Source organism: Triturus cristatus, chromosome 2_2 (assembly GCF_964204655.1).
Source record: "Triturus cristatus chromosome 2_2, aTriCri1.1, whole genome shotgun sequence".
Lineage (NCBI taxonomy): Eukaryota > Metazoa > Chordata > Amphibia > Caudata > Salamandridae > Triturus > Triturus cristatus.
The window spans coordinates 1242437870-1242465708 of NC_140582.1; the positions used below are offsets into that span (position 1 = coordinate 1242437870).

General features: G+C 48.0%; 1 protein-coding gene across 5 annotated transcripts in view; it reads right to left on the reverse strand.

Annotated features, from left to right (window-relative positions):
* The window catches only part of LOC146863488 (uncharacterized), a 234510-nt gene that overhangs the window by 72608 nt on the left and 134063 nt on the right, over positions 1 to 27839 (reverse strand). For 2 of the 5 annotated variants that reach the window (XM_085642918.1, XM_085642916.1), the window contains exon 1: positions 16203 to 16392. The exons of the other annotated variants lie outside the window; for them this stretch is intronic. The gene's annotated coding sequence lies outside the window, so the exon portion shown is untranslated. Of the gene's footprint in view, positions 1 to 16202; positions 16393 to 27839 lie in introns of those variants that run through there. 5 annotated transcript variants of the gene reach the window in all.

Below are 27839 nucleotides of genomic sequence, written 5' to 3' on the forward strand. Positions count from 1 at the left end.
AATGTAAGTGCTGTTCAGCAATGAAATGGGGCAGCAGCAGCTTGGCTGCGCTTTGTGCCCCTTTTAAATATGGGGAAAACTACTGCCTCTTGCAATGTAGGGACCAATGGACCTACTATAGCAGCCTTTAATAACATTTGTAACAATTATGGCCCCAAGAGAAGGATGCTCTCCTGGAAGACTACTGCCTGTGGCCACATGTCACGTCCGTAATCCCGAAAGAGTGTCTCAGGTGCCCCACAGCCCCATGAGCATGGATGGGCACGCTCATCGAGCCATGGCCCCTGAGTCCGGCTAAACGGGTCACAAATCTAAGAAACATGCTCTACCCAAGCGGTGACTGGGATGACGCTATCGATCTGCTAAAAAAAGGGGGGTTGCAAGATCGTCCATTCACTGAAAGGCCAGGGGTAGCGGCAGTGACATCATACCCTATTTGACCTATACATTCACTCACAAACACATGCTTACGCATTTACACACAATCACACATTCTCTCATAAACACACATTCACCTGCATGCATACACACAACATACATTTAAATGCATTTTTTACTTACCTCAACTACCAGGGAGGGTTATATTCTAGCTAATTTTGCTCCATTTTTTATTACACAAATAATGAATAATGTGTTGTTATTCGCTATTATCGTAATAAAAGAAATGACGAAAAACAAGGCGATTGGAGCCCCAACAGATGTCCATAAGGACGAGGAGCCCCTGAGTTTCTGGCACCCATTTTGCCACCTCTGAGTCCACGGGGGCTGCAAATGCAGCGCCAGAGGTCGCAAGGGGCAGCTAGGGGTCGAATCTGCGACCCCTCGTGATGCCTTAATGACGTCCATGGGTGGTCGACTACTCCCCAGAAAGCACTGGAGTCCTTTTCCTTCCCTGCTGACTCCAGGCCTTCCAAAGCGTTGGCCCTTATTTCAGTTTTTCTGCCGTCAATGGCTGCCTCATCGGCCTTCCCAGCTGAACTCACTTTAAACATGTCTCGCAGGTGCACCCCTAGTGCCAATTTCAGAGTTTTGTGGGCAGAAGAACATGCATGGTTCAACCGACCAATTTTCTTCAAACCAAGAATTTTACACATAGTCGATCTATATGAAATATAAGCCAAGAGGGATGTAAAGGCCTCATTGATGGCTGTAGGCTCGCCCTCCTGTGCTAGACTCTGTGAATCGCTCCTTGTTTGTGCTCCACACTACACAATGACAATCCATTCCTTATGATCACAGGTCATACCATACCATACTATACAATGACAATCCATACCATACCATACCATATTATCCAATGACAAGCCATACCATTCCATACAATGACAAGCCATACCATACCATACCATGGCAGGCCATACAATACCATACCATATCATACCATACCATACAATGACAGGTCATACCATACCATGCTATCCAATGACAAGCCATACCATTCCATACAATGACAAACCATACCATACCATACCATGGCAGGCCATACCATACCATACCATACAATGACAGGTCATACCATACCATACTATACAATGACAAGCCATACCATTCCATACTATACAATGACAAGCCATACCATACCATACTATACAATGACAAGCCATACCATACCATACAATGACATGCCATACCATACTATACAATGACAAGCCATACCATTCCATACAATGACAAGCCATACCATACCATACCATACCATACCATACCATGGCAGGCCATACAATACCATACCATATCTTTCCATACCATACCATATCATTCCATACCATATCATACCATACCATACAATGACAGGTCATACCATAGCATAGCATACCGAACAAAGACAGGCCATACCATAGCATTGCATAGCATAGCATACCATACCATACAATGACAGGCCATACCATACTATACAATGACAATCCATACCATTCCATACAATGACAAGCCATACAATACCATACCATATCATTCCATACCATACCATACTATACAATGACAAGCCATACCATACCATACTATACAATGACAATCCATGCCTTATGATCACAGGTCATACCATACCATACAAAGACCGGCCATACCATACTGTACAATGACAGGCCATAACATAACATACCATCCCATCCCATACCATAACACGTAATAACAAACCATAGTATATTATTCAACAAACTATAGGAAACGTTGACAAAGTCAATAGAACTCACATAAGCGAGCGGTACTGGCTTTACTAATGCTTGTTTTGAGTCAATTTCTAGGGTTTTTAAACGTTAACTAAGCTCTTATAACATTACCTAACTGGAACCTCTTTGCCCTTTTTTCAGTGAATTTCTGAAGTTTTTCAATGTAAAGTAAGATCTTATCGCCAGGCCTGACTGTAGCGACACTTTACCTTTTCGTTTTTCATATGTGCCTTGCACGGCAGAGCAGCCGTTAACTGTGACGCTGCATGAGTCCCCCCTTAGAAATTACTCCTAGAGTCGCCAGTGAGAAGGGAAACTTCCTCTGGTCACAAGCGTCATTAATGGCCGAAGCTTTACACAGATCCTTGTCCTGTGAGTTCGGAATTGGGATTTTCCTCCCTATATTTATCCTTTTGAAAATGTGCGCTTCACGACCTGGAAATGTTTTCTGTGTGCACATCAGCAGTGGCGTAATGCCAAAGGATAGGGCCCCCCTGTGGAATGTGATGAGGGGCCCCTGAGTGTCTCTGTCTTATTGATACATACAGGCCTTGTGTGCAATGGGGGGGGGGGAGGCTTGAGGTTTTGGGGCGTCTTCAAGTGTTGGGGCCCCCTAAAGAATGTGATGAGGGGCCCCTGAGTTTCACCAACTTACATACACTGGCCTTGATCTGAATGGGGGCCCGTGAAGGTTTGGGGGCCTGTCAAGTGATTGGGCCTTCTGGCAGAATGTGATGAGGGCCCCTGAGTCGCCCATATTTTACAGATCTACATCGGCCTTGGGCTGAATGGGACCCCTTAAGTTTTGGGGAGCCTTCACATGTTGGGGCCCCATGTACCTCCGGGGCAACAGGGGCCTCCATTACAAGTCGTGGCCGGCATTAAAGGCGGGCGGGAGGGCGAGGGGTTGCGTGGGGTGGAGGGGGAGTTAATATATTAATAAAGAAACCTGTCCGCCGGCCGGGTCCCGCGTTTTCTCTGCGCCAGTCCTGCTCGATGCCTGCTCCTGCTCTCCTGCCTCTGGCAGGAACAGGAAGCAGGCAGCCTCCCTCCCCTCTCCTAAGCTAATCACAACGCTACAATGGCAGAGTTGTGATTGGTGGGGACGCCGCCCAGCCAAGGCCCTATGGGGAGGCCATTTTCTCCATGTAGGCTGCATTGCAGCCTGCATGGAGAGAGGGCAGAGTGCGCATGACGCGTTTGGGCTGCCCCGAGGGCCAACCAAACAGTTATTACTACCTCAGGAGTGGGCAGAACACTCCTCCCCTGCTCGCAGAGCAGCCGCGCCAACCCGCGCACCAGCAACTAAACATAAAATGGAAATAACGGGAAGTTAATACTATTTTATGTTTCTGCTTCTCGCACTGCGAGAAAGCAGTTGGATGAATCTCCTCAGCCCTAGTGGAGAAGCGGCCCCAGAGTCCGTTACACCTAGGCTGACCAACTGTCCGTACATTTCACGGACTGCCCATAATTTGGGCCTCTTGTCCGTTGTCCATGAGGAATTCTTTCAAGGACGCCTTTTGTCTGTAATTTCGGACATTAAAGCGAGCTGCCCCCTGCCAGCAGCTGGAACTCACTGCAGGGGCAGCCCACCCTCCTGCTGTGACAAGTGGCCTGCAGCCGCCCCTCCCCCACCTGGCACAGGCTGCTATCGGCCCATTATCATCTGGACATTGGGGCGCTGTCCACTTCAAGCAGTCTGAGAGTCCTGTAACTCTCACTGCGGGGGCAGCTCGCGCTCCTGCTGTGATCAGTGGCCTGCAGCCGCCCCTCCCCCACCTGACACAGGCTGCTATCGGCCCCCTATCATCTGGACATTGGGGCGCTGTCCACTTCAAGCAGTCTGAGAGTCCTGTAACTCTCACTGCAGGGGCAGCCACCCTCCTGCTGTGATCAGTGCCCTGCAGCCGCCCCTCCCCACCTGGCACAGGCTGCTATCGGCCCAGGTGGGGGAGTGTGGCTCAATGATTAGAGCGGCAGACCCTGATGCAGAGGTCTAGCCCGGGACCAGGGTTCAATTCCCCGCCTTGGCGGGTCTTGGGCTCAAAAATTCCACGGACCTGATCATTCTCGCCTCGGTGCCATTCCAATCATGGAGTCCCACTCTGCAACTCTGGGCAATAGCTTGCTTAATCTCCACAACGGCCCCCACAACGCTAAGGATGCCTGACCTCCACCTTGGGGGTGCCCAGGAGTGGACGCCTCACAGGGAAAGCCAGGATGGGTTCCACAGCGGTATTCGTACAAGCGCCTTGAGACCCTTGCGGGTGAGTAGTGCGCTATACATGTATCAATTTACATTTTTACATTTACATTATCATCTGGACATTGGGGCGCTGTCCACTTCAAGCAGTCTGAGAGTCCTGTAACTCTCACTGCGGGGGCAGCTCGCGCTCCTGCTGTGATCAGTGCCCTGCAGCCGCCCCTCCCCACCTGGCACAGGCTGCTATCCGCCCATCATCATGCTGTATGTCGGCCTCTTTATCACATACCGAATGATAATGGGCCTCTCTGCAGTGACAGCATTGGCTGGGCCTCCTCCCTCCAGAGCCCATGGCATGGCAAGCTGCTTCTGTTTATGGCCTCCTGTCACCTCACCAGTAGGGTGACCAACTGACATGGAGGCAAATTCTGGACATGGCTGTAAAAAATTCAGGACAAAGGGTCAAAATTCAGGACAAAAACTCAGGACAAAAGGTGACCCCCAGAGGCAGGAGAGGCGGCCTGGAGGATGCTGTGTGTACCGGAGTCCGGCGGAAGGCTGCAGTCAGACACAGAGAGCGCCTGCCTGCTTTGAATTGTCACCCGGTGTTTTACATTTGGTACGTCTGGGGGTGGGAGGTGAGCACAGGAGGTAAAGGAAACAAAAAATCCCAATCTAAGATTGAACCGCCTTCCTATAGCGTCACCAACCGTACACACTGCGGAGGCGCTAGAGTTCTGTGTAGGCCTGGGCAAAAATTTCGTTCCGTTCGCGGAAATTGCGATAATTTGACATTTTTGCGTTCCGCGGAGAGCGCGAAAATGTCAAAAATTCCGGTTTCCGCAGCTTGGCGATAATTTGTTTCTTGCTCGCGCTGTAAAATGATACATTCTCGCGCGCGCGCGATCGCCTTACCTGAATCCCTGCGTTCGCCGACAAGTTTTCTTGATCCGGTCGCGTTCTCCATGAGATGTTGTATTGTTTTTAGCCATTTGCGCTGTCTCGCGACAGTTCGCGCCCGCAGTGACGTCATGCGTCGCGCGATCACGTCTTTCTTCTCGCGATCATGCACCGCGAGAACAACTGAAAACAAGATGGCCGCGCCCGCAAGCAACCACATGGGTAAGTTGGCGACCCGCAACCATGCAGAAAATCTCGCGAACATGCCGGAAAAAAACTTCCGCATCTTTGCGATATTTCTGCTTGTTTGCGATAATTTTAAACATTCTCGCGATAATTTGCGAAGGTTAATTCCGCAAATTCCGCCCACCCCTAGTTCTGTGCAGGAATGTACAGGGGGTGCGGGCACACTGGTAGTGTGACATGAGTGTGACAGGTGCACCAGGCGCGGGGGTGTGAGGGAGCTTTGGTACTTTCCTGGATGTGTATTTCCGTGTGCTCCCTCACACGGTCACGGAGCCCAGACTCGTCTGGGGGGGGGGAGGGGGCGGGGCAGAGTTCTAACCCTGGCTGCCGGGGCCCTCATCCCCTCTCTTCTCTATCTGCAGCAGTGCCTCTGATGACGTCACAAGCGCCCTCATCCCCTGTCTTCTCCATCTCTAGCAGTACCTCTCATGACGTCACCAGCGCCCGCATCATCCCCTCTTTTCTCTCTCTCCAGCAGTGCCTATGATGACGTCACCAGCGCCACATACTTTCTGTTACCCATCTCCAGCAGTGCCTCTGATGACGTCACCAGCGCCCTCATCCCTCTTTTCTCCATCTCTAGCAGTACCTCTCATGACGTCACCAGCGCCCGCATCATCCCCTCTTTTCTCCCTCTCCAGCAGTGCCTATGATGACGTCACCAGCGCCACATACTTTCTGTTACCCATCTCCAGCAGTGCCTCTGATGACGTCACCAGCGCCCTCATCCCCATTTCTCCATCTCCAGCAGTGCTTATGATGACGTCACAAGCGCCCTCATTCCCTCCCTTCTCCATCGGCGGCAGTGCCAATGATGACGTCACTTGCTGCCCTCCTGCAGTCATTGCGTGTGGGGCTTCCGGTGCGTCCTTTGACTGACGGCGAGAGGCTGCGCAGATAATGTTTAATTACAGCTAAAATAGAAGAGCGAAGTTTAAAAGGGAAGGTGACGAACACGTGTGCGGGCTGCTCATAGCATCCTACCACGGCCAGCATGGCACAGTGAGGGGTGCGTTAAACAAGCATTGGTACCCCGTGAGGATGGATGCGGTGATAGGTAAGGAGGGGAGGAGAGCACAGATCACCTCCAGGAAGGCACCATCAACGAGGGACATGAGAGTAAGGAGGGAAGTGACGACAAAGAAAGAGCAGAGGCTTAAACCGCAGTACAGCTTCAGGAAAGATAATACACGTATGGCACGTTCCATGGCATGAACACAACAGAGAGTGTTACAAGCTCTAACAAGCATTGGAAATGCAATAGGTCTCACATTTGCTTATGTTAGAGCTGTTGGCGTTGTAAATGACAATGTTATATTTTGGTTTTTCAAACATAAGTAAAAGGCATTATCATTTACAGTGCCAATAGCTTAAACTCTTGGAAATGCGAGACCTATTGCATTGCAAATGCTTGATTTTTTTACTTTCCATCATACTGCACAGCAGCCGCGCTGCTGCACAACAGGACTGAAACCATTGACAAAGTCAAGAGCTGTTTCGTAGGTGAGACCTATTGCCATAGGAATGTACGGTCAGTATCCAAACAGCCAACGAGGCTCGGCTAGTTTTTCAGGGATATGCACCACCCTGTGACTTAAATCAACCCTTCCACCCTTGTGTGCACGTGCTTACAAGGGGCATGGTCAAGCATGCAGCGTGTTCCCCCGGCTGAGTGCAGCAAGACTCGGACGACACCATAGCATAGAACACTATCCCACACACATCACCCTACAACACGGCAGGAGCCAAAACGGGATACAATTGGGTGATTCTTTGTCTGACCTCCCAGTCTTCCAACCATTCCTTCCATCCCACTCAAGACTTCACCGACCCAAAATACAGACATGAGGGACGTGAAGCTGCCACCTCAAAAGCCAGGGGCAGGCAAGGACAGCTTGAAAAATATCCAAGCGTATTTTGACCTCCCCGGAGAACTTGAGTTTCCTCTCAGTCACATCTAGTGAAGTTTTGTTTGTGAAGTTGGCCTCTAAAAAGCATAGTCTGCAGAGGCGTCAGGTGTCCTTTAGTTGGGCAGGGAACAGAGCAAGGGCACTGCATTAGTAGCACATACTAACACGCTGGTATAGTGCCCTTTATTGTATGGCGTCTCCTTACTGTAGTAAAGTGCAGGAGCGCGTTTACTTCTTGAGTGCTCGGACGGTAAGGCATTCATTTCCACCTTTACTTGTAGGGGTACATCTCATCATCTGCCAAAAGGTTTAGGGGGCTTCTCCATGCACAGGGCTGAAGCCAGTCCCTTTCCTGGCCACGGGTTGGCGCAACACTATGCATAGAGTTAACATAGGGGAAAAAACGTTTTCACCCACAAGTCAGTGCTAATGCTGGTAGAAAATGTTCAAGCAAGATAACTACCACATGGAAAGAGAATGGTAAAAATACAAGGGGCATAGATCTAAATTAAATTAGGCAGGAAAGGAGAAAGGCAGGCTTAAACCAAGAAATGAAATAATTTAAGATTGGGAAAGGAAATTAGAAGGGGCAGTGACGTTTGTGAGGAGAAAAATCAATAAGACGTCAGCACAGAAAACGAATCGGGAGCGGAGAAGAGGAGGACAGGTGAAAAAGCGGAAAAAGAATGAGGAAAAGTGTTGTCGAAAGAATCGCAAAGAAAGACAGTAGGTGCAGGAGAGCGTAATCCGCGTGAAGGGGATTGAGCAAGTAAGAGCGATGGGGGGGGGGGTGTAAGGAAACCAGGAAGCAAAGGGGAAAGGGAGGAGGGCAGAGCCGTAAGGGAGCGCGAGAACACAGTTTTCCCTTCTGTTGTCTAATCCTTTCTAAGAGTTCAGCGTCAAAGATCTGATCCGACCCAAAGTAGACAGAAAAACATTTTGTTGGTGCCAGCGCTGAAAAGTAGACCCTGGACAACTTTTTCACATCTAAAACCACAAGTAAAACCATGGCTGCTGCTGCTGAAGAACAGAAATTCAGTGAAAGAAAAAAGCTGATTGAGAAATGCAACTCTCTCTTTCATCTTTCTCTGCTTTCCCTGATCCTAAAACTGCACAGCTGAAAGTAAACACTATTTTCACTGCCCAAATTTACTACTGCATGGAAGAGTACCCACAGAATCACAACACAATTAAGACAGTGTAAACAAGTAAAACAGCAATAAAACGGTGTATTAAAAGTCAAAGGTTGGGGGTGAGTTTGCAGAGCTGCCCTGTGACCAAGCCATCGCAAAGTTCAGAAGAAGCTCCCATTTGAGGAATGGGATAAAAGGGCTGGAGTTGAGAGGCATGAATCATGACAGTTTAAGCATGCCCTTGTAATGGTTCTGTGAACTGAAGAGCGCATTCCAACCTCGAAAAGCCTGACGTGGCTCTGGCTCCCATCGTATTCGCAATTCAAAGATGGCAGCACTGCACAGCACTGGAGTTTCAGCCCGTGGAATCGCCCAGTCACAACTCAAAGAGTGGCCCTGCATTTGGATCGCACATTTAACAGGAACTGCCTTCAGATAGCATCCCATCCCAGCGTGGCAGTGGAGGAGGCGGAGAGCTGTCCAGAAGACGTGGGAAAGATTCACCCTTGTACCGATGTTACCCCGATTGAGGATTACTGCCATAGATTACACCCCCCCCTGATTGTTGAACCCTCCTATAACTGCACCCAAGATTGCCTATTTCCCCGGAGCAGAAGCCATAATAGGATCATAGTGGAGCACAACCTGTGATTTGCTTCCCAAGAAAACAAGCGTGCTCCTCCAGGGTCGCCACAAGCTGCAAGACAACGGACAGCGGGAGGGGGGCGGGAACAAAGGGAACGGGGACACGAACAACGGGAAAGGGGGCGGAAGGATGGACAACATGGCCAACGGGAGGGGGCGGGAACAGGAAACTAAAAAGCCAACACTTCCAAACTCGGCAGCTAGTGGTGAACGGCAGTGGAAAATAAACAAGGAAGTAGTCCCTAAATGAGTAGATAACGCTGAGCAGCGGAACTAAACTGTAGTTGGTCGGTGCTGCTTCCTGCAAAACGGAAGCAAAACGGAAGTGATATTTTCGGACCACCAGCCAATCAATGAGCTACATAAAAACAGCAATGCCAGATTTAACCAATGGCAAGCTAGAAAACAAATATAAACGCAATGGGTGGAGTTTCACCACTAATACTGACTACTTGATGCCTCATAGAGGCAGTGCATGCGCTGCCTATGCGAGACCTAAAAAAGCAGCCCTGGACTGAGAGATGGAATGTGTAATGGACGTGTGTTCTGCCCCTGTCCCAAAATCTGTATGGGCAGTGCAATATCACCAGCACATGTAAGAGTTCAACTCCTGTCCTCCAGTACGACGATGACGCGGTAACAATATCACGAACCCCCAACAGTTTACAGCGTTAGATCGAAAGTTTCATAACATTTAGGGAGGGAAAGATATGAGATTGAAATGAACTAGCACATTTGTTGTGGCACGTGGCACAGGTAAAAGAAAGAAAACACATTTTGTCAAAGGGCAGAAGCTGAAACTGAAAGTTTCACTTACCTGGGCTTACATTTTTCCAATATTGGTTCTTGGGTTCCCCACAAAACGAAAAGGTAAAATTGAAACTTTTGAGAACCTCTGTAGCAATTTTCAGGTTTGCGGCCACAATGGGAAGTAAGCCTGTCAAAGAGATTTTGCAACGATATAAAAGTAAGCGTGTCAGCAGTGTTATGTATGGGGCCGCTTGTGGGATACGTCGACTAGCACGTCTTTACAGACGTTGGAGAACAACTTTGTATGCAGACTCCTGGCCGCACCAGGGTCTGTCTGCGTCTGCTTATATTGTACGCAGTAAATTCATGTTCTCTCCTTTAGAAGTTACCACTAACATCAGCTGGAGCACTGCCTGGGGCAAGTCTGGAACCAAGTTATAATAATAATAATAATAATAGCATTTATAAAGCGCAACAGCTGCCTCAAGCAGAGGTGTCCCGGCACTTCACAATCATCTCAGGTGAGGAGAAGACGCGACAGAGGCGCAGCCTTGAGTGACGAGCCAAGTTTACTAAAGAGATAATTAAAGACTGCTCGGCCCTTGAGTGCAGAGAAAACACGTGAAAAGCCTCTTAAATGAAACCGGTACAAATATCCCCTTGGATGATCCAGCTCACATCTTATACTATAGTAAAAAGACCTGAAGATGCTTCCAATAGGCCCTAGAGAGGCAAGGCGCAAATCTGGTGAGAATGTCAAATCCACAGTTCAGAGATATTTTAGTGTCCCGGGGCAAAATGGAATCCAAAGTTATTTATCACTTGTAACTAATAATCAGGGCGCCGTACAAGGTTGTGGCTAGGAACCTTACATTTTCTGGCAGCGTTTTCAAGAATGAGTGGATGAAATGAGAATTCACCCACATGCCTTTGCGAGGGCATATCTGTGCCATCTACTCAGCACTTTATCCTGTTCTGTAAATTCTATCAGGATATTGGGAATCACTTTTTAAAACTGTTATTTATAACAAATACATTGTTTTACTTTAAGGATGCTTTTAATCATCTATGTAAATTAGACACGGTGGACTTGTGGTTTGCCGTTTCTTCATTTATATCTTCCGCAATAAAACGAAGGAAACATATAGTCACTTGGAAAACTTACTTTATGAGACTGACTGAAGGTCCACATCATGCAATAGATTATTGACGTTGGATTCTTCTGTGACCTCAGTTTGCATTCTAGTAATTTAATAATGTTGGATTTTACACCAGGTAGTATGCTTTTAAATGGCATTTTTAACACTTTAATACAATATGAATTATGACCACTATACTGCATTATATATATTGTTTAATGTGTATCTCTTATGGATTTCTAATCCAAATAAAGATTTGAAATTTAATTCATTGAGTCCTGCAACACCTCAGGGCAATTAAGAATAATTAAGATAACTATCCAACAGCTAGCCACTTTCTTGAATTTCATGAAACAGGCCGCAGTAGGCGTAAATATAGTGTGGTAGATTGTGCCCTGCGCACAATGGGGGGCAGAGAAAAGCAGCGTAGAAAGTTGGAGTCCAGGTATATTTTAGAACTGCACTCAAAGAACCCCACGGTGTAAATATTGACGAGGTAGTGTACATTAAAATATAATAATGCTTCCTTTGACTGAGGTTTTTAATGTGCTAGATTATCTAATTACAATAAGGTTTTTAAGTTTTTTTGTTTCAATTTTATTAGGAACACAGACATGGTAGAAGAAAATGCAGGATGTCACCCAAATGAGGGATCGTAAATAATTTACAGGATTGCAGAAATCATGTCAGGCTAAGTTTTGAATATATTTCAGTTACGGTATGAGCCAACGTGGGCTCTATAAGGTTGGGATGCTTTAATAAAATGAAAAAGTGAAAAGTACAAGGTTAATAATACTTGCAAATAAATGTATACTAATTAATAAAAGGATGCTTTTAGCATGCCATCCTATCAGTGATCAATGATGTAGAATTATAAACATTTATAATTTGTTATAATAATTTCACAGTGCCCACTGTTGGGATTTTTTTAATTGAGTTATAGCAAAAGCTTAAAAAATTGAATATATGTACAAAAGGTTTAGTGTTAATATGCATTGAATATGAGTTTGTAATTTCATGAAAAATGCTACTGTTAAATGACAATGTTGAATATGCAATTAAAAGTAGAAACCTAGGTTAGTCCGTTGTTGCCACTTAGTGTTGTATATAGAGTACATATAGAAAGTAAACATGGCGTTCAGGGTCGTGACCAAAGACGATTTTTGCCAAAACGAGTTGACGCAAACGTTTGTACCTCTGCAATAATTCGATAAACACAGCTGTAAACTGCAGATGAGCGCCCTTCCTCCGTTCCATAGTACCAGCACAGCACTCCTCTGCAGTTTACACATCAATACACACACACACATATATTTTCTTTCTAATAAACTGTAGCTTTTGCCTCTATGTGTCCAGAGGAGTGTTAGAGTTTCCACAGGAAGAGTGTTTTTTGCTAATAACTTTGCTTCTATTTTGCAAATCTTCATAAAACTTTCCAAAATAATAATTATTCACTTCACTTGAGCTCTTTCCTGGAAAGTTTTAGGGTGATCCATCAAGAAGGGATCAAGATAAAAGGGGGTTGTGCCCAGAAGACCCTTTTCCCATGCATTTTCCATGGGTAAAAGTAGACAATGATACACTAAAAACAGGCTGAACAGAATTTGGCCAAATTTGGCAGAAAGGTAGATCTTTACTCAGAAAGTTGGCTATTTGTGATTTGGTGTAATTTTGTTCAGCCGTTTTAGAGAAATTAAGGTTCAATATTTGTGGATATCTAATGCCACGGGACTCCAGCGGGGAAAACCTCAAAGCATGCGTTCTGATAAGTGTGTCCACGGGACTCTTGCGGGATCAAAAAATTTAGTTGGCACAGCCACAGGAGGAAAAATGTTGCAACAACCCTTACAGGACTCAGGGACTCAGTACGGAAAATATGTTTAAAAACATATAATACGGGCATTGTGGATAAACCCTCAGCTCAGGGCCCAAAAGATTATATTTTTTGCAATGTTGCGAATGGAGCTCAGTTCGGCTCCCTGTGGTCCAGCGGGACTCCTGTGGAAAAACTGTCAGTTATACATAGCTGCTGACATAAGTGTAACATGCACCACGGCAATGCACTGCTCATGACCTCACATATGACATCACTGATGACATCTGAAATCTATTGCTTTGCACAGGATGTAAGTTACATGTGTGATATACTACAAGAGTGCAATTTGTGAACCACACTTTGTAGTAAGTTTTGTAGTACTCCTGTGGTATGTGGTACTACAAATTATGTTTTATGAATCAAGCCCAAGATGTCATAGAAGAGTTCTGACCTCAGTTCTTTCAGCTCATGTAATGGGTCACCACAGCTGAGTTCTGACATCAGATGTAGCCTGTATGAAATCAACAGTTACAGGTGAGTTCTGACGTCAGATTTAGCCTGTATGAAATCAACAGTCACAGTTGACTTCTGACGTCAGAGTCTACAAAATGTTCAGGAAACTGAGTCCGGACGTCAGACCTCGCAATATATCTTTGTAACGAAGGGCCTGATTATGATCTTGGCTGATTAGATATTCCGACAAAAACATGATGGATATTCTGTCCGTCGCATTTCAAGTTCCGTAAGACATAATGGAATTGTAATTTAGAAGATTATCCGTCACGTTTGTGACAGAGTAAGATCATAATGCTCGCCAAGATAATAATGAGGCTCTAAGTTCTTAAATAACATCAGATCTTCTAATAAATGACCCTAGTTGAGGTCCAATGCCAGATGTAGCTTGTGATTACTGTCTCGTCACTCTGATGCCTGTGATCACTGTCTCGGTACTCTGATGCCAGTGATCACTGTCTCGTCAATCTGATACCAGTGATCACTGTCTCGTTACTCTGTTGCCAGTGATCACTGTCTCGTCACTCTGATGCCAGTGATTACTGTCTCGTCACTCTGATGCCTGTGATCACTGTCTCGTTACTCTGATGCCAGTGATCACTGTCTCGTTACTCTGTTGCCAGTGATCACTGTCTCGTCACTCTGATGCCAGTGATTACTGTCTCGTGATCACTGTCTCTTCACCCTGATGCCAGTGATCACTGTCTCTTCACTCTGATGCCAGTGATCACTGTCTCGTCACTCTGATGCCTGTGATTACTGTCTCGTCACTCTGATGCCAGTGATCACTGTCTCGTCACTCTGTTGCCAGTGATCACTGTCTCGTCACTCTGATGCCTGTGATCACTGTCTCATTACTCTGATGCCAGTGATCACTGTCTCGTTACTCTGATGCCAGTGATCACTGTCTCGTCACTCTGATGCCAGTGATCACTGTCTCGTCACTCTGATGCCTGTGATCACTGTCTCGTCACTCTGATGCCAGTGATCACTGTCTCGTTACTCTGATGCCAGTGATCACTGTCTCGTCACTCTGATGCCTGTGATCACTGTCTCGTCACTCTGATGCCTGTGATCACTGTCTCGTTACTCTGATGCCAGTGATCACTGTCTCGTCACTCTGATGCCAGTTATCACTGTCTCGTTAATCTGATGCCAGTGATCACTGTCTCGTCACTCTAATGCCAGTGATTACTGTCTCGTGATCACTGTCTCGTCACTCTGATGCCTGTGATCACTGTCTCGTTACTCTGATGCCAGTGATTACTGTCTCGTCACTCTGATGCCAGTGATCACTGTCTCGTCACTCTGATGTCAGTGATCACTGTCTCGTCACTCTGATGCCAGTGATCACTGTCTCGTCACTCTGATGCCAGTGATTACTGTCTCGTGATCACTGTCTCGTCACTCTGATGCCAGTGATCACTGTCTCGTCACTCTGATGCAAGTGATCACTGTCTCGTCACTCTGATGCCAGTGATCACTGTCTCGTCACTCTGATGCCAGTGATTACTGTCTCGTGATCACTGTCTCGTTACTCTGATGCCAGTGATCACTGTCTTGTGATCACTGTCTCGTCACTCTGATGCCAGTGATCACTGTCTCTTCACTCTGATGCCAGTGATCACTGTCTCGTCACTCTGATGCCTGTGATCACTGTCTCGTTACTCTGATGCCAGTGATTACTGTCTCGTGATCACTGTCTCGTCACTCTGATACCTGTGATCACTGTCTCGTTACTCTGATGCCAGTGATCACTGTCTCGTCACTCTGATGCCTGTGATCACTGTCTCGTTACTCTGATGCCTGTGATCACTGTCTCGTCACTCTGATGCCGGTGATCACTGTCTCTTCACTCTGATGCCGGTGATCACTGTCTCGTCACTCTGATGCCTGTGATCACTGTCTCGTTACTCTGATGCCTGTGATCACTGTCTCGTCACTCTGATGCCAGTGATCACTGTCTCGTCACTCTGATGCCAGTGATTACTGTCTCGTGATCACTGTCTCGTTACTCTGATGCCTGTGATCACTGTCTCGTCACTCTGATGCCAGTGATCACTGTCTCGTCACTCTGATGCCAGTGATTACTGTCTCGTGATCACTGTCTCGTTACTCTGATGCCAGTGATCACTGTCTCATTACTGATGCCAGTGATCACTGTCTTGTGATCACTGTCTCGTCACTCTGATGCCAGTGATCACTGTCTCTTCACTCTGATGCCAGTGATCACTGTCTCGTCACTCTGATGCCAGTGATCGCTGTCTCATTCCTCTGAAGCCTGTGGTTTCTGTCTCATTCCACTGATGCCTATGAGTGCTGTCTCGTCATTCTGATGCCAGTGAATAATGTCCCATCCCTCTAATGCCTGTGATTACTGTCTCATTACTCTGTCGCCTGTGATTACTGTCTCATTACTCTGATGTCTGTAATTACTGTCTCATTACTCTGATGTCTGTAATTACTGTCTCATCTCTCTGATATCAGCCTTAGGTCAGTGCTGCAACTCCATGAGTGATCGCAGATAATTCAGTGTCTTGCCCCATCCAAATAATGTTTGGTTTAAGGCAATACAGCACATATTTAACAAGATTTTTGTTTGGCACTGATATTGCGCACACCAAAACCAGTCTCTATTTATCGCTCCCCTCAGTGGCGGTTTTCTTAACCCCTCAGAAGAATGACATTCTGAGAATCAAACATGCCCAAGGTCACACGGAGCTCTCTCAGCAAGAGCTCAGCCCACGAAGCTATCGCACAGCCTCCGCTCTCTCACCTGGAAAGTTAGGAGCAGCTGCCCACGTTTTCTCGCTGGCTCCAGGCCACGGATCCTGGGCGGGTAACCAGTTCCTCGGGTTGTATACAGCGGCTTGAAGCCTCGCTCTGCTCGGAAGCTATTCTTGGAAAGAGTGAGGCTCACCTGTGAGCACCCAGAGATGAGCGCAGGCACCTGTGTGCCGCATGCAAATCACTTCCTGCTCAGGAGCCCGAGGGCTGCCTGCTGGCCGCCTGGCACGTCTCCACCTCACACGTCTGCCTCACGCTGGCGCACAACCCACAAACTATCCGAGCACGAGGCACGTCCAGAGATTGATGTCCTTTAACACCCCTGAGAGAGCCTTGAGCCCCTCCTCTGTGTGACCCCAGCCCACCCCAGAGGTAGTGTTGGCTTACTTTAGTAAACAAGCGCTACAGAACCGGAAGAAGGGCGAGCGTCCCTACTGCCAGAAGTAGTGTCAGTGACAGAGAACAGGCACTGCGCCCTACTGGCAGAGGTAGGGTCAGCTTCAGAGAACAGCGCTGCACTGACAGAAGCAGAGATAGATAGATAGAAAGAACAGGCACTACACTCTGCAGGCATGAGTCGTGCTAGCTCCAAAGAACACGTGTGGCACTGGCAGCAGTAGTGTTAGCTTCAGAGAACAGTGCTGTAGTGGCATAAGTAGGGTTAGCTGCTGAGAACAGCGCTGCAGTGTCAGAAGTAGGTTTAGCTGCTAGAAACAGTGCTGTAGTGGCAGAGGTAGGGTGAGCTGCTGAGAACAGCGCTGTAGTGGCAGAAGAAGGGTGAGCTGCTGAGAACAGTGCTGCAGTGGCAGAAGTAGGGTTAGCTGTTGAGAACAGTGCTGTAGTGGCAGAGGTAGGGTTAGCTGCTGAGAACAGTGCTGTAGTGGCATAAGTAGGGTTAGCTGCTGAGAACACTGATGCAGTGGTCGAAGTAGTGTTAGATTCATAGTAGAGGAGGTGGGGTGGTTGGACTAGTGTTAGCTTCGGAGCACCGGCATTACACTGACAGAAGTGGTGGTAGATATGTAGAATAGGCGCTGCACTTGCAGGGATGGAGGTAGGAGTGGAGAACAGGCGCTACACTGGCAGGAGTAGTGTTAACTTCAGAGAAGAACTGGTGGGCAATAGAAGTAGTGTTAGCTTCAGAGTAGCTGCAATACACTGACAGAAGTGGTGGTGGATATGTAGAATAAGCACTGCACTTGTAGTAATAGAGGTAGGTATGGAGAAAAGGCTCTACATTGGTAGAAGTAGTGTTTGCTTCATAAAAGAGGTGCTGCACTGGCAGGAGTAGTATTAGTTACAGAGAACAGTATTGCACTGGTTAGGTGCGGAGAACAGGCACTGCACTGACAGGAGCAGTGCCAGGTACGGAGAACAGGCACTGCACTGACCGGAGCATGCTAGGTACGGAGAACAGGCACTGCACTGACCGGAGCAGTGCTAGGTACGGCAGGCACTGCCCTGCCCGGAGCAGTGTTAGGTACGGAGAACAGAAGCTGCACTGACCGGAGCAGTGCCAGGTCTGAAGAACAGGCGCTGCACTGCCCGAAGCAGTGCTAGGTACGAAGAACAGGTGCTGCACTGACCGGAGCAGTGCTAGGTATGAAGAACAGGCGCTGCACTGCCCGAAGCAGTGCTAGGTACGAAGAACAGGTGCTGCACTGACCGGAGCAGTGCTAGGTATGAAGAACAGGCGCTGCACTGCCCGAAGCAGTGCTAGGTACGAAGAACAGGCGCTGCACTGCCCGAAGCAGTGCTAGGTACGAAGAACAGGTGCTGCACTGACCGGAGCAGTGCTAGGTATGAAGAACAGGCGCTGCACTGCCCGAAGCAGTGCTAGGTACGAAGAACAGGAGCTGCACTGACTGGAACAGTGCTAGGTACGAAGAACAGGTGCTGCACTGACCGGAGCAGTGCTAGGTATGAAGAACAGGCGCTGCACTGCCCGGAGCAGTGCTAGGTACGAAGAACAGGTGCTGCACTGACCGGAGCAGTGCTAGGTACGAAGAACAGGAGCTGCACTGACCGGAGCAGTGCTAGGTGCGGAGAACAGGCACTGCACTGACCGGAGCAGTGCCAGGTACGAAGAACAGGAGCTGCACTGACCGGAGCAGTGCTAGGTACAGAAAACAGACGCTGCACTTACCGGAGCAGTGCTAAGTACGGAGAACAGGCGCTGCACTAACTGGAGCAGTGCTACGTACGAAGAACAGACGCTGCACTGACCGGAGCAGTGCTTGGTACGGAAAACAGGCACTGCAGTAACCGGAGAAGTGATAGGTACGAAGAACAGATTCTGCACTGACCGGAGCAGTGCTAGTTACAGAGAACAGGCGCTGCAATAACCGGAGAAGTGCTAGGTACGAAGAACAGATGCTGCACTGACCGGAGCAGTGCTAGGTACGGAGAACAGGCGCTCCACTGACTGGAGCAGTGCTAGGTACGGAGAACAGGCGCTGCACTAACAGAAGTTGTGCTTGGTATGGAGAACAGGCGCTGCACTAACAGAAGTAGTGCTTGGTATGGAGAACAGGCGTTTCATTGACTGGAGCAGTGCTAGGTACGGAGAACAGGCGCTGCACTGACCGGAGCAGTGCTAGGTACGGAGAACAGACGCTGCACTGACCGAAGCAGTGCTAGGTACGAAGAACTGGCGCTGCACTGACCGGAGCAGTGCTAGATATGAAGAACTGGTGCTGCACTGACCGTAGCAGTGCTTGGTATGGAGAACAGACGCTGCACTGACAGAAGTAGTGCTTGGTATGGAGAACAGGCACTGCACTGACCAGAGCAGTGCTAGGTATGAAGAACAGGCGCTGCACTGACAGAAGTAGTGCTAGGTATGGAGAACAGGCGCTGCACTAACTGGAGCAGTGCTACGTACGAAGAACAGACGCTGCACTGACCGGAGCAGTGCCAGGTACGAAAAACAGGGGCTACACTGACCGGAGCAGTGCTAGGTATGGAGAACAGGTGCTGCACTGACCGGAGCAGTGCTAGGTACAAAGAACAGATGCTGCACTGACCGGAGCAGTGCTAGGTATGGAGTACAGGCACTGCACTGACCACAGCAGTGTTATGTACAGAGAACAGGCGCTGCACTGACCGGAGCAGTGCTTGGTATGGAGAACAGACGCTGCACTGACAGAAGTAGTGCTTGGTATGGAGAACAGGCACTGCACTGACCAGAGCAGTGCTAGGTATGAAGAACAGGCGCTGCACTGACAGAAGTAGTGCTAGGTATGGAGAACAGGCGCTGCACTAACTGGAGCAGTGCTACGTACGAAGAACAGACGCTGCACTGACCGGAGCAGTGCCAGGTACGAAAAACAGGCGCTACACTGACCGGAGCAGTGCTAGGTATGGAGAACAGGTGCTGCACTGACCGGAGCAGTGCTAGGTACAAAGAACAGATGCTGCACTGACCGGAGCAGTGCTAGGTATGGAGTACAGGCACTGCACTGACCACAGCAGTGTTATGTACAGAGAACAGGCCCTGCACTGACCGGAGCAGTGCTAGGTACAAAGAACAGGTGCTGCACTGACCGGAGCATGCTAGGTACGAAGAACAGGTGCTGCACTGACTGGAGCAGTGTTAGGTACGGAGAACAGGGCCTGCACTGACAGGGGCAGTGCTAGGTGCGGAGAACAGGCACTGCACTGACCGGAGCAGTGCCAGATAAGAAGAACAGGAGCTGCACTGACCGGAGCAGTGCTAGTTACGGAGAACAGGTGCTACACTGACCAGAGCAGTGCTAGGTACGGAGAACAGGAGCTGTACTGACCGGAGCAGTGATAGGTACGGAGAACAGGTGCTGCACTGACTGGAGCAGTGTTAGGTACAGAGAACAGGTGCTGCACTGACCGGAGCAGTGTTAGGTACGGAGACCAGATGCTGCACTGACCGGAGCAATGCTTGGTACGGAAAACAGGCACTGCAATAACCGGAGAAGTGCTAGGTATGAAGAACAGATGCTGCACTGACCGGAGCAGTGCTAGGTACGGAGAACAGGCACTCCACTGACTGGAGCAGTGCTAGGTACGGGGAACAGGCGCTGCACTAACAGAAGTTGTGCTTGGTATGGAGAACAGGCGCTGCACTAACAGAAGTAGTGCTTGGTATGGAGAACAGGCGTTGCATTGACTGGAGCAGTGCTAGGTACGGAGAACAGGCGCTGCACAGACCGAAGCAGTGCTAGGTACGAAGAACTGGCGCTGCACTGACCGGAGCAGTGCTAGATATGAAGAACTGGTGCTGCACTGACCGTAGCAGTGCTTGGTATGGAGAACAGATGCTGCACTGACAGAAGTAGTGCTTGGTATGGAGAACAGGCACTGCACTGACCAGAGCAGAGCTAGGTATGAAGAACAGGCGCTGCACTGACAGAAGTAGTGCTTGGTATGGAGAACAGGCGCTGCACTAACAGAAGTAGTGCTTTGTGAGAAGTTGGCCTGGTATATGCTGTCCAATAATTATAGTGGGCACCTTGCACCAGTCCAAACAACCCCTTATTGATGATAGGTTAAAGACAACCTTTATTTAAAGCTATCCTAGTGGTACCTATGGAGAGCAGTTTTCAGGCTAAGTCCTAAAGGAATGTAAAGCAGCTTGTTTTACAAGTCTATAATCTCTTGAATACCCAAATGAAAGGCAACCACACCTGGTATATATATAAAATATATGTATTTATTTCTAAACACAACCTACTAGTCTCTTTATGAGGCTAGAGGTCCAAACACATAAGTTACACTTCAAATATTACAGTACAATAGCACAAATACACGTCAGGCCCTAGGGGTGAGCCAAACCATATAATAAAATAGTGGTATAAGAACCACGACTTAACTAGACACAAGGCCTAGAGCCTGTAAAATTGCTGGGACCCCATGGAACAACCCAAGGTAGTGACAGAGGGGACCGCCGGGGGACGTGTGCAGTGTGAGAACGCAGCCGCGAGCTTCTATGGGGAAAGTTGCGGTTAGGTTTTTAAAGATTAGGGACACTTAGAGATGAGCTAGGACCAAACACTTGTGGACTTAGGAAGTTCTAGGGTCAACACCCACAGGAGCACCGGAGTACGCGAGTTATCTCACCCGGGTGCATAGGTGTCAAATGGTGTCGCGTTGTCGTTTCAATGGGAGCTGGCAAAGAAGTGCAGCTGCCGGGAAGATGCAAAGTGTCCGAAGAGATCCAAACCTGGATCAAAGTCGAGAGGAACCTGAAAGCAGAGGGGACAGAGTCTGGGTCACTAGCCTGTGACCAGAGCATGATAGGCGAATGCCCATGGATGTCGGGTGATTTCAGGTGAAGAAGGTGAAGCTTGACTCTTCAGCCACGAGGACCAGGAGGCGTCAGAATAATCCTGGTGGTGGTGGACCATGCCACTAGGTACCCAGAGGCCATACCACTTAGGACCACTACAGGACAAAATGGTGGCCCACGGGTCACTTGGGGTGACTAGGCTGACAATCTTTGGTGGATTCTCTGCTCGAGGTAGGGGCTACAAGCACCCCAAGCACAACTTCAAGAAACGTCGAGAAGTCAATGCACTTGTAAAAGTGCACGGTGACCAGAAATTCCGGTTCCACGTTACACACGAGGGCTGTGGGTCTCAGCTTTGCTGGGGACTTGGGTCAGCCTCTAAGAAGTCGGAAATCCTCTTCCTGTGTTGCAAAGTCTTCGGCATCCGGCGGGAGCTTTGGAGATGCAGACCGGCAATTGCTTAGTTGGTGCCTGCCAAGCAGGGGAGTCACTCCTTGACCCCAAGGAAGATTTCTTCTGTCCTCTAGTCTTGAGTAGAGAGTCGAAGTTCCAGGATTCAGTTGCAGAGTTTCGTCCAGGGATATCTAAAGTCCTGTTGCCAGGGGTTCCTTACTTATACTTAAGGAAGGGGTTGGACTAGCTCTGGGGACCCACCTATGGGAGGGTTTGAAAAGATGGGTGGCTACACCCATTTCCTTTGTCCAGTTTCACGCCAGAGCAGGTGCTGGAAGCCCCTGAACCGGTTCGAGCTGTACTATGCACAGGGACACCAAATGTGCCCCCAGTGCAGGACTTCAAAGCACTCTAAGAGTTCTCCCACGCAGCCCCAATACACATCAACCTGTCTGGGAGGTGGTTACACCTCCCTGTGACAGGAAACCTATTGTCCAGGCCTCCCCTGCCAGAGTTTCGGTCAGAAGCAGGAGGCCAGACCCGTGTCTGAGGCTGCAGCATCCATTTTTTTGTGATGCCAGGGCTCTGTTAAGTTGGTACCGGGTACACCGGTGCTATCATGTCTCTCCCTCTAGAAGGGTGGGATCATATTCTCACATAAGAAATTGATGTGGGGGTATGATTCCAAGGTGTTTGACACCAAACACGACATGTTTCCGTGCAGCCAGTCCAAAGTTAGCATTAACCGTTATAGTTATAATGCACTTAAGAGTATATGGTCAGGCTGCACCACTGACAACCCCGGAGGATAGATTCTGAAGGCTGCAGAGGTGCTCAGGTCATGCCTGGGCACCCTCTCACATATAACCAAGCACCCTGCCTTCAGGATTGATAAGGCCTGCCATAGAGGTGACTGATAGGTTTCCATGTGCAGTGATAGGTGAGATATAGTGATCCTATATCTCAGTAAAGGGTGCATGCACCACCTTACCCAGGCTGCAGCAGCAGACCTGTGGTGTCATTTTGGGGGGCTTCCCAGGGGTGGCATAATACATGCTTCAGCCCCTGGTAAGCCTCTGGGGTACCTATGCCCTAGGTACATAGTATACCATATACTAGGGACTTATAAGGGCACCTCAGAATCCAATCTGTGATGTACCTAAGGTACATGGAATCAATTTAGAGAGGAAGCAGCTAGGCTGGGGTCCTAAATATTAGGGCCCCAGCCACACTAAAGTTGAAAAACAGTGTTACAGCAGCAGAAAGTGGGGGTAACCATGTGAAGCAGATCCTACTCTCCTACATGCTTGTTATGGAGAACAGATGCTGCACTGACAGGAGCAGTGCTAGGTACGAAGAACAGATGCTGCACTGACCGGAGCAGTGCTAGGTGTGGAGAACAGACGCTGCACTGACCGCAGCAGTGCTAGGTACAGAGAACAGATGCTGCACTAATAGAAGTAGTGCTTGGTATGGAGAACAGGCGCTGCATTAACAGAAGTAGTGCTTGGTATGGAGAACAGGCGTTGCATTGACTGGAGCAGTGCTAGGTACGGAGAACAGGCGCTGCACTGACCGAAGCAGTGCTAGGTATGAAGAACAGGAGCTGCACTGACAGGAGCAGTGCTAGATATGAAGAACTGGTGCTGCACTGACCGTAGCAGTGCTAGGTATGGAGAACAGGCGCTGCACTGCCGGAGCAGTTCTAGCCTGCCAGGACTGCTGCAGAAAAAGCCATGCTTCTAAGCATTGTGCCATACTGTGAAAGTGCCAGCAGCAGTCACATTGCCATTATGCCATTTAAGCACCTACTGGATGGCAAGAAGACTGCAACCCCAGTTTTCAACATGCCAATTTTAAGCACCTGTAGGAATGAATCTTGGCATTGGCATGCCAGTAGGAACATCACATTTGCCCAGTTGGGGGTGGGCACATTAGAATGACAGTTTCTCCGCTGATCATAAAAGGGTGTGTGTGACTGACATACCCATGCCTGCATGCCAGATACTGCCATCACATAACTCTCTTATCACCAGGACTGGGCATAGTTTTACTATTACTCTGGTGTAATTGGAGTAATTACGTAATTCTACGTTACTCTTTTGACACGCAGTTACACACAGTTACTGATTTTACTGCCATAACCCTTCCGCGAACGGAACGAAATTTTCGCCCAGGCCTACACAAAATGCACACACAGAAAGGAAGTGTCATAGAGACTTGAAGGTTACTGTACATTAGGGGTGTGCAGTAAACTCTGCTCCGCGGGTGGAGTTCGTGGAGTTTTGCCCCTCTGCGCTCCACACAGAGTGCGGAGTTCGGCATAAACTCTGCCAACCGCCGCTTGGAGATGTTTACCGGTGCACACCTCTTGTGCTGTTAGCTTTCAATGGTACATTCCAGTTTGTGGACATTTGCCGAAAGGGGGCTGCAATGTACCATAACATATTGAAACTACAGATCGGCATTCATGTGCTTTCGACTCAGATTGGTCAACCATAATGCAACAGATAAGCTCAGTGGGTAAGTGATACGTTTTTATCTATAAAGTCGCTATATAAATGTGAGCTCAGTGTCTCCTTGTGACACATTTTATCCTTCTTCTCATACATTTCAAAGATATGCCAAGTGCATTGGCGTTTGAGAGAGTCACTGGGGATCCTGTGAAGTTATATCAGGATTGTGAATTGTGTTGTGAGAGTACTACGCAAGGGTAATCTATCTATAACAGCTTCAGTAATCTTTACAGCTGTAATTCAGAATTATAAGTATGCAATTTTACCACAGCATTCTCTTTAAAAAGCCACGTTGTCTTTTTATTCACACATGCTGATCTACAATCCTTTTTTTTACAGTTTTGCTGGAAATTCGGATTTTGAATCCAGACTCTGCTAAAATATTGAGTCTATTTTTGTCGTATTGAGGGTGGCATTATGTATGATACGCAGTGTCGCCTCATCTGTTTAGGTACCAACACATCTACACCGAGAAGAAGCTCTATAATTTTGAGTTTCCCCGACATATTGTTTCAGTAATTAGATTACTTTAAATTGTAAGACTTTTTTTGCAGTTGGGGGTCTCTTCGAGTAGGAAATATGGACTCTGACTCTACTTGCCTCCTTTCTCAGTGTGCGAGCAGATTGCGACCTGGTTTTCTTTCTGCCCCAATAGCATCGCTTGTGCTGCGCTCAGGTGTCAATAACCGCTAGGACCGTAGCTGAATAGCGGATGTGCCACCTTCTGCCTGTTAACGTCAATGGTTGCTGGTTCCTGGGCCTGCCCTTGCCACCAGTGCTGCAATTTCCCATGTGTTTGCAGCGCTTGGGTTGATTTCCAGCGTTTCGCCTAGCAGGGCACCAAACGCTCCTGTGCTCTCCACCTCGTGGCTGTTATGAGTGCAGTGAGTGCTCTCTATTGCTGAGCACAGAAACATTAAACAAGTTTACGTGTTTGTAGATTGCATTGTTCTAGGGGTGGGCGAAACGCGAATGAATCTCCCAGAGTTTTTCTGTAACTCTGCAGAATTTTGCAGAGTAAAACTCCTCCCACCCCTGCTGTATATATGAAGCAACTTCTTCATATCCTGTAGGCTCTCCCTCTGCTTTGTCCAGCCTTTGGACACTTTCGATTTGAATTTTAAGGGAAAAGCATCCCTCTCTCTCATTGTCTGCAATCTCTGCTGACTTCACATCATTGGAATCTTAAATGTTTGGGAAAAATCAAGTAAGATCAATTCGGCACTTAGGGAAAAGTTTGTTGTTTGAGGGAGAGCATGCCCCAGTATTGTTTGGTCATTTTAAATTTTTTATCTTTCTTGGTGTGTGGCCTGGAGTTTAAACTGAATTGGTAGGGGGAATGTGCGATTAACTTTTGTTAAGGGGAAATGTTTGCACAAACATTGCGGTCCTAAAAAAGGTCTCGCCTACGCACCGCGCATGCGCTGCTTATGAAAGAGACCTTTAGTAATCGGCACAGCTTTCTCGGCCAAAACATGCACGCATTGCATTGCTTCCAATGGCAACGCGTGCACAGCTGGCATTTCACTTGCGGGAGCGAGCAGTTGGCGCCATATGTTATCAATTATCGCGCCTTGTTGCTCGCTCCCGCAAGGGAATCGAGCAGGCCCCCTCCTCTGTCCCCTACCCCTGCTGCCGCACGAGGCACGCCCGCTTGTGTTACCTTACCGAGGACCGGAAAAACATCTTCTGCAAGGTATCATTGCTGCTGCGGCTGAGGTGAGCTAACTGTGTTTTCTTGGTCTCATTGTTACTTATAACAATGTTATATCCGCTTTCAGTAGAACTGCGCACCAAAGTTTAAAGCCTTTTCAATATTTATCAAGATGATGGTAGAACTAAGATGATGTACTTATCTGAACAAAACCTACTCGTAACAAAACGCATTTAAATGTGTCATTGTGTCTGGAAAGCATGTTTATAGTGTGTTGAGTACATAGCTCTTGCCTACGTTACGGTGATATGGAACTGGTGCATGCACACGCGTGTGCGCACCTGCTCTTAGCACGATGGGCTACAGAATGGAGCGTGAGCTGCTCAGATCTGCGTGGCCCCCTGTGCGTTAGAGGTTCCGCTCTTGTCTTGCCCCCTTCTAGCCTTTAATGATTGCCACTGAACTGGACAGTAACCTCCCTTGTTATTTACAGGGCTGCAAAGCTCCGGCGACAAGCGCTATGGAAGTTGTTTCTAGTTTTGAGCCATTGTATGAGTTGCTTTCATTCTAAGAATGAACGAACGTGGCCACGAACATCCAGGCGAATAAACACACACCACGGAGCAGCACTTAACGGTTGTAAAGGAACAGAACAGCAGCAGGATTAATAAAAGCCTTTTAATCTGAAACATGGACTGAGAGTTTAGGGTGTGCCCATTGGCTGCTCGTGGACACCTGTGCTTGTCTTCTCCTGGAGCTGTGTAGAAGGACTTGGCTCATATCTTCGATAATTCACACAGATGCTCATATGTAGTTTGCCTCGACCAGTATTGGGGCCGCTTTTGAACGTACAACCCTGGATGCATCTTCAAACGTGTTGTCTTTGTTGATGTGCATTTAATTGACTTATTTGAATGACAAATTGAGACATATTTGCTTCTTAATACTGAACTTTGCTTTCCCTGCCATTGCAGAAGTGTTTATAGTTGGGTGTACTTACAGAACTGATTTTCTGAGGGATTTTGGCCTATATTTTGGACGACTTGACCAGTTCACAGCATTATTGTGATTGAGAACATATTCATTTTAATGTACAACATATATCTAGAAAATACTCGCTTCTGTACATGCTCCATTTTTAACATGAGAATCTAGGAACTTCGGGGCATATTATCAAGCCAGGCGATAAAATTATCGCTGCTTTAGCGGCAGAAAACTGCCGCTAAAACGGCGATAGTGGGCTTGATAATATGCTCTATGGAATTCCAATTGAAGCCCCTGTTAGCCGTCCTTCACATCTAACATGGGCTTCAATTGGAAATCCATAGAGCATATTATCAAGCCCACTATCGCCGTTTTAGCGGCAGTTTTCGGCTTGATAATATGCCCCTATGAGCCTATGTAACTGTTGGCAAGTTTCACCGGGGTGGTAAAATGACAAGTCTAAATATAGCCTGGGCCTCTTGATTCCAACGTCTGCAACTTAGCTAATAAACCTCGTATTGCCTGAAATATTGCTAATGTCACTGGCAGGTCATATAGAGACAGGATAGGACGCACAATACTATGATGATTTGGGTTGCCTGGTTTTAGCTGGTTTCTGATCATTGTCATGTTGTTGCATTTGTGTAAAGATTCGATGTTGTGGGTCCGGGTTGGGCATAGCTTCACGATTGTGAGCTAACCTCAGTGTCATCTTTCTCTGGGGTTGTGCACGTTCTGCACGAGAAAGGAAGGTCAGTTTCATGCAGGCACTGACTGTGTAAAGGGGATTGTAACTTGCAAGTGTTCTCAATATCT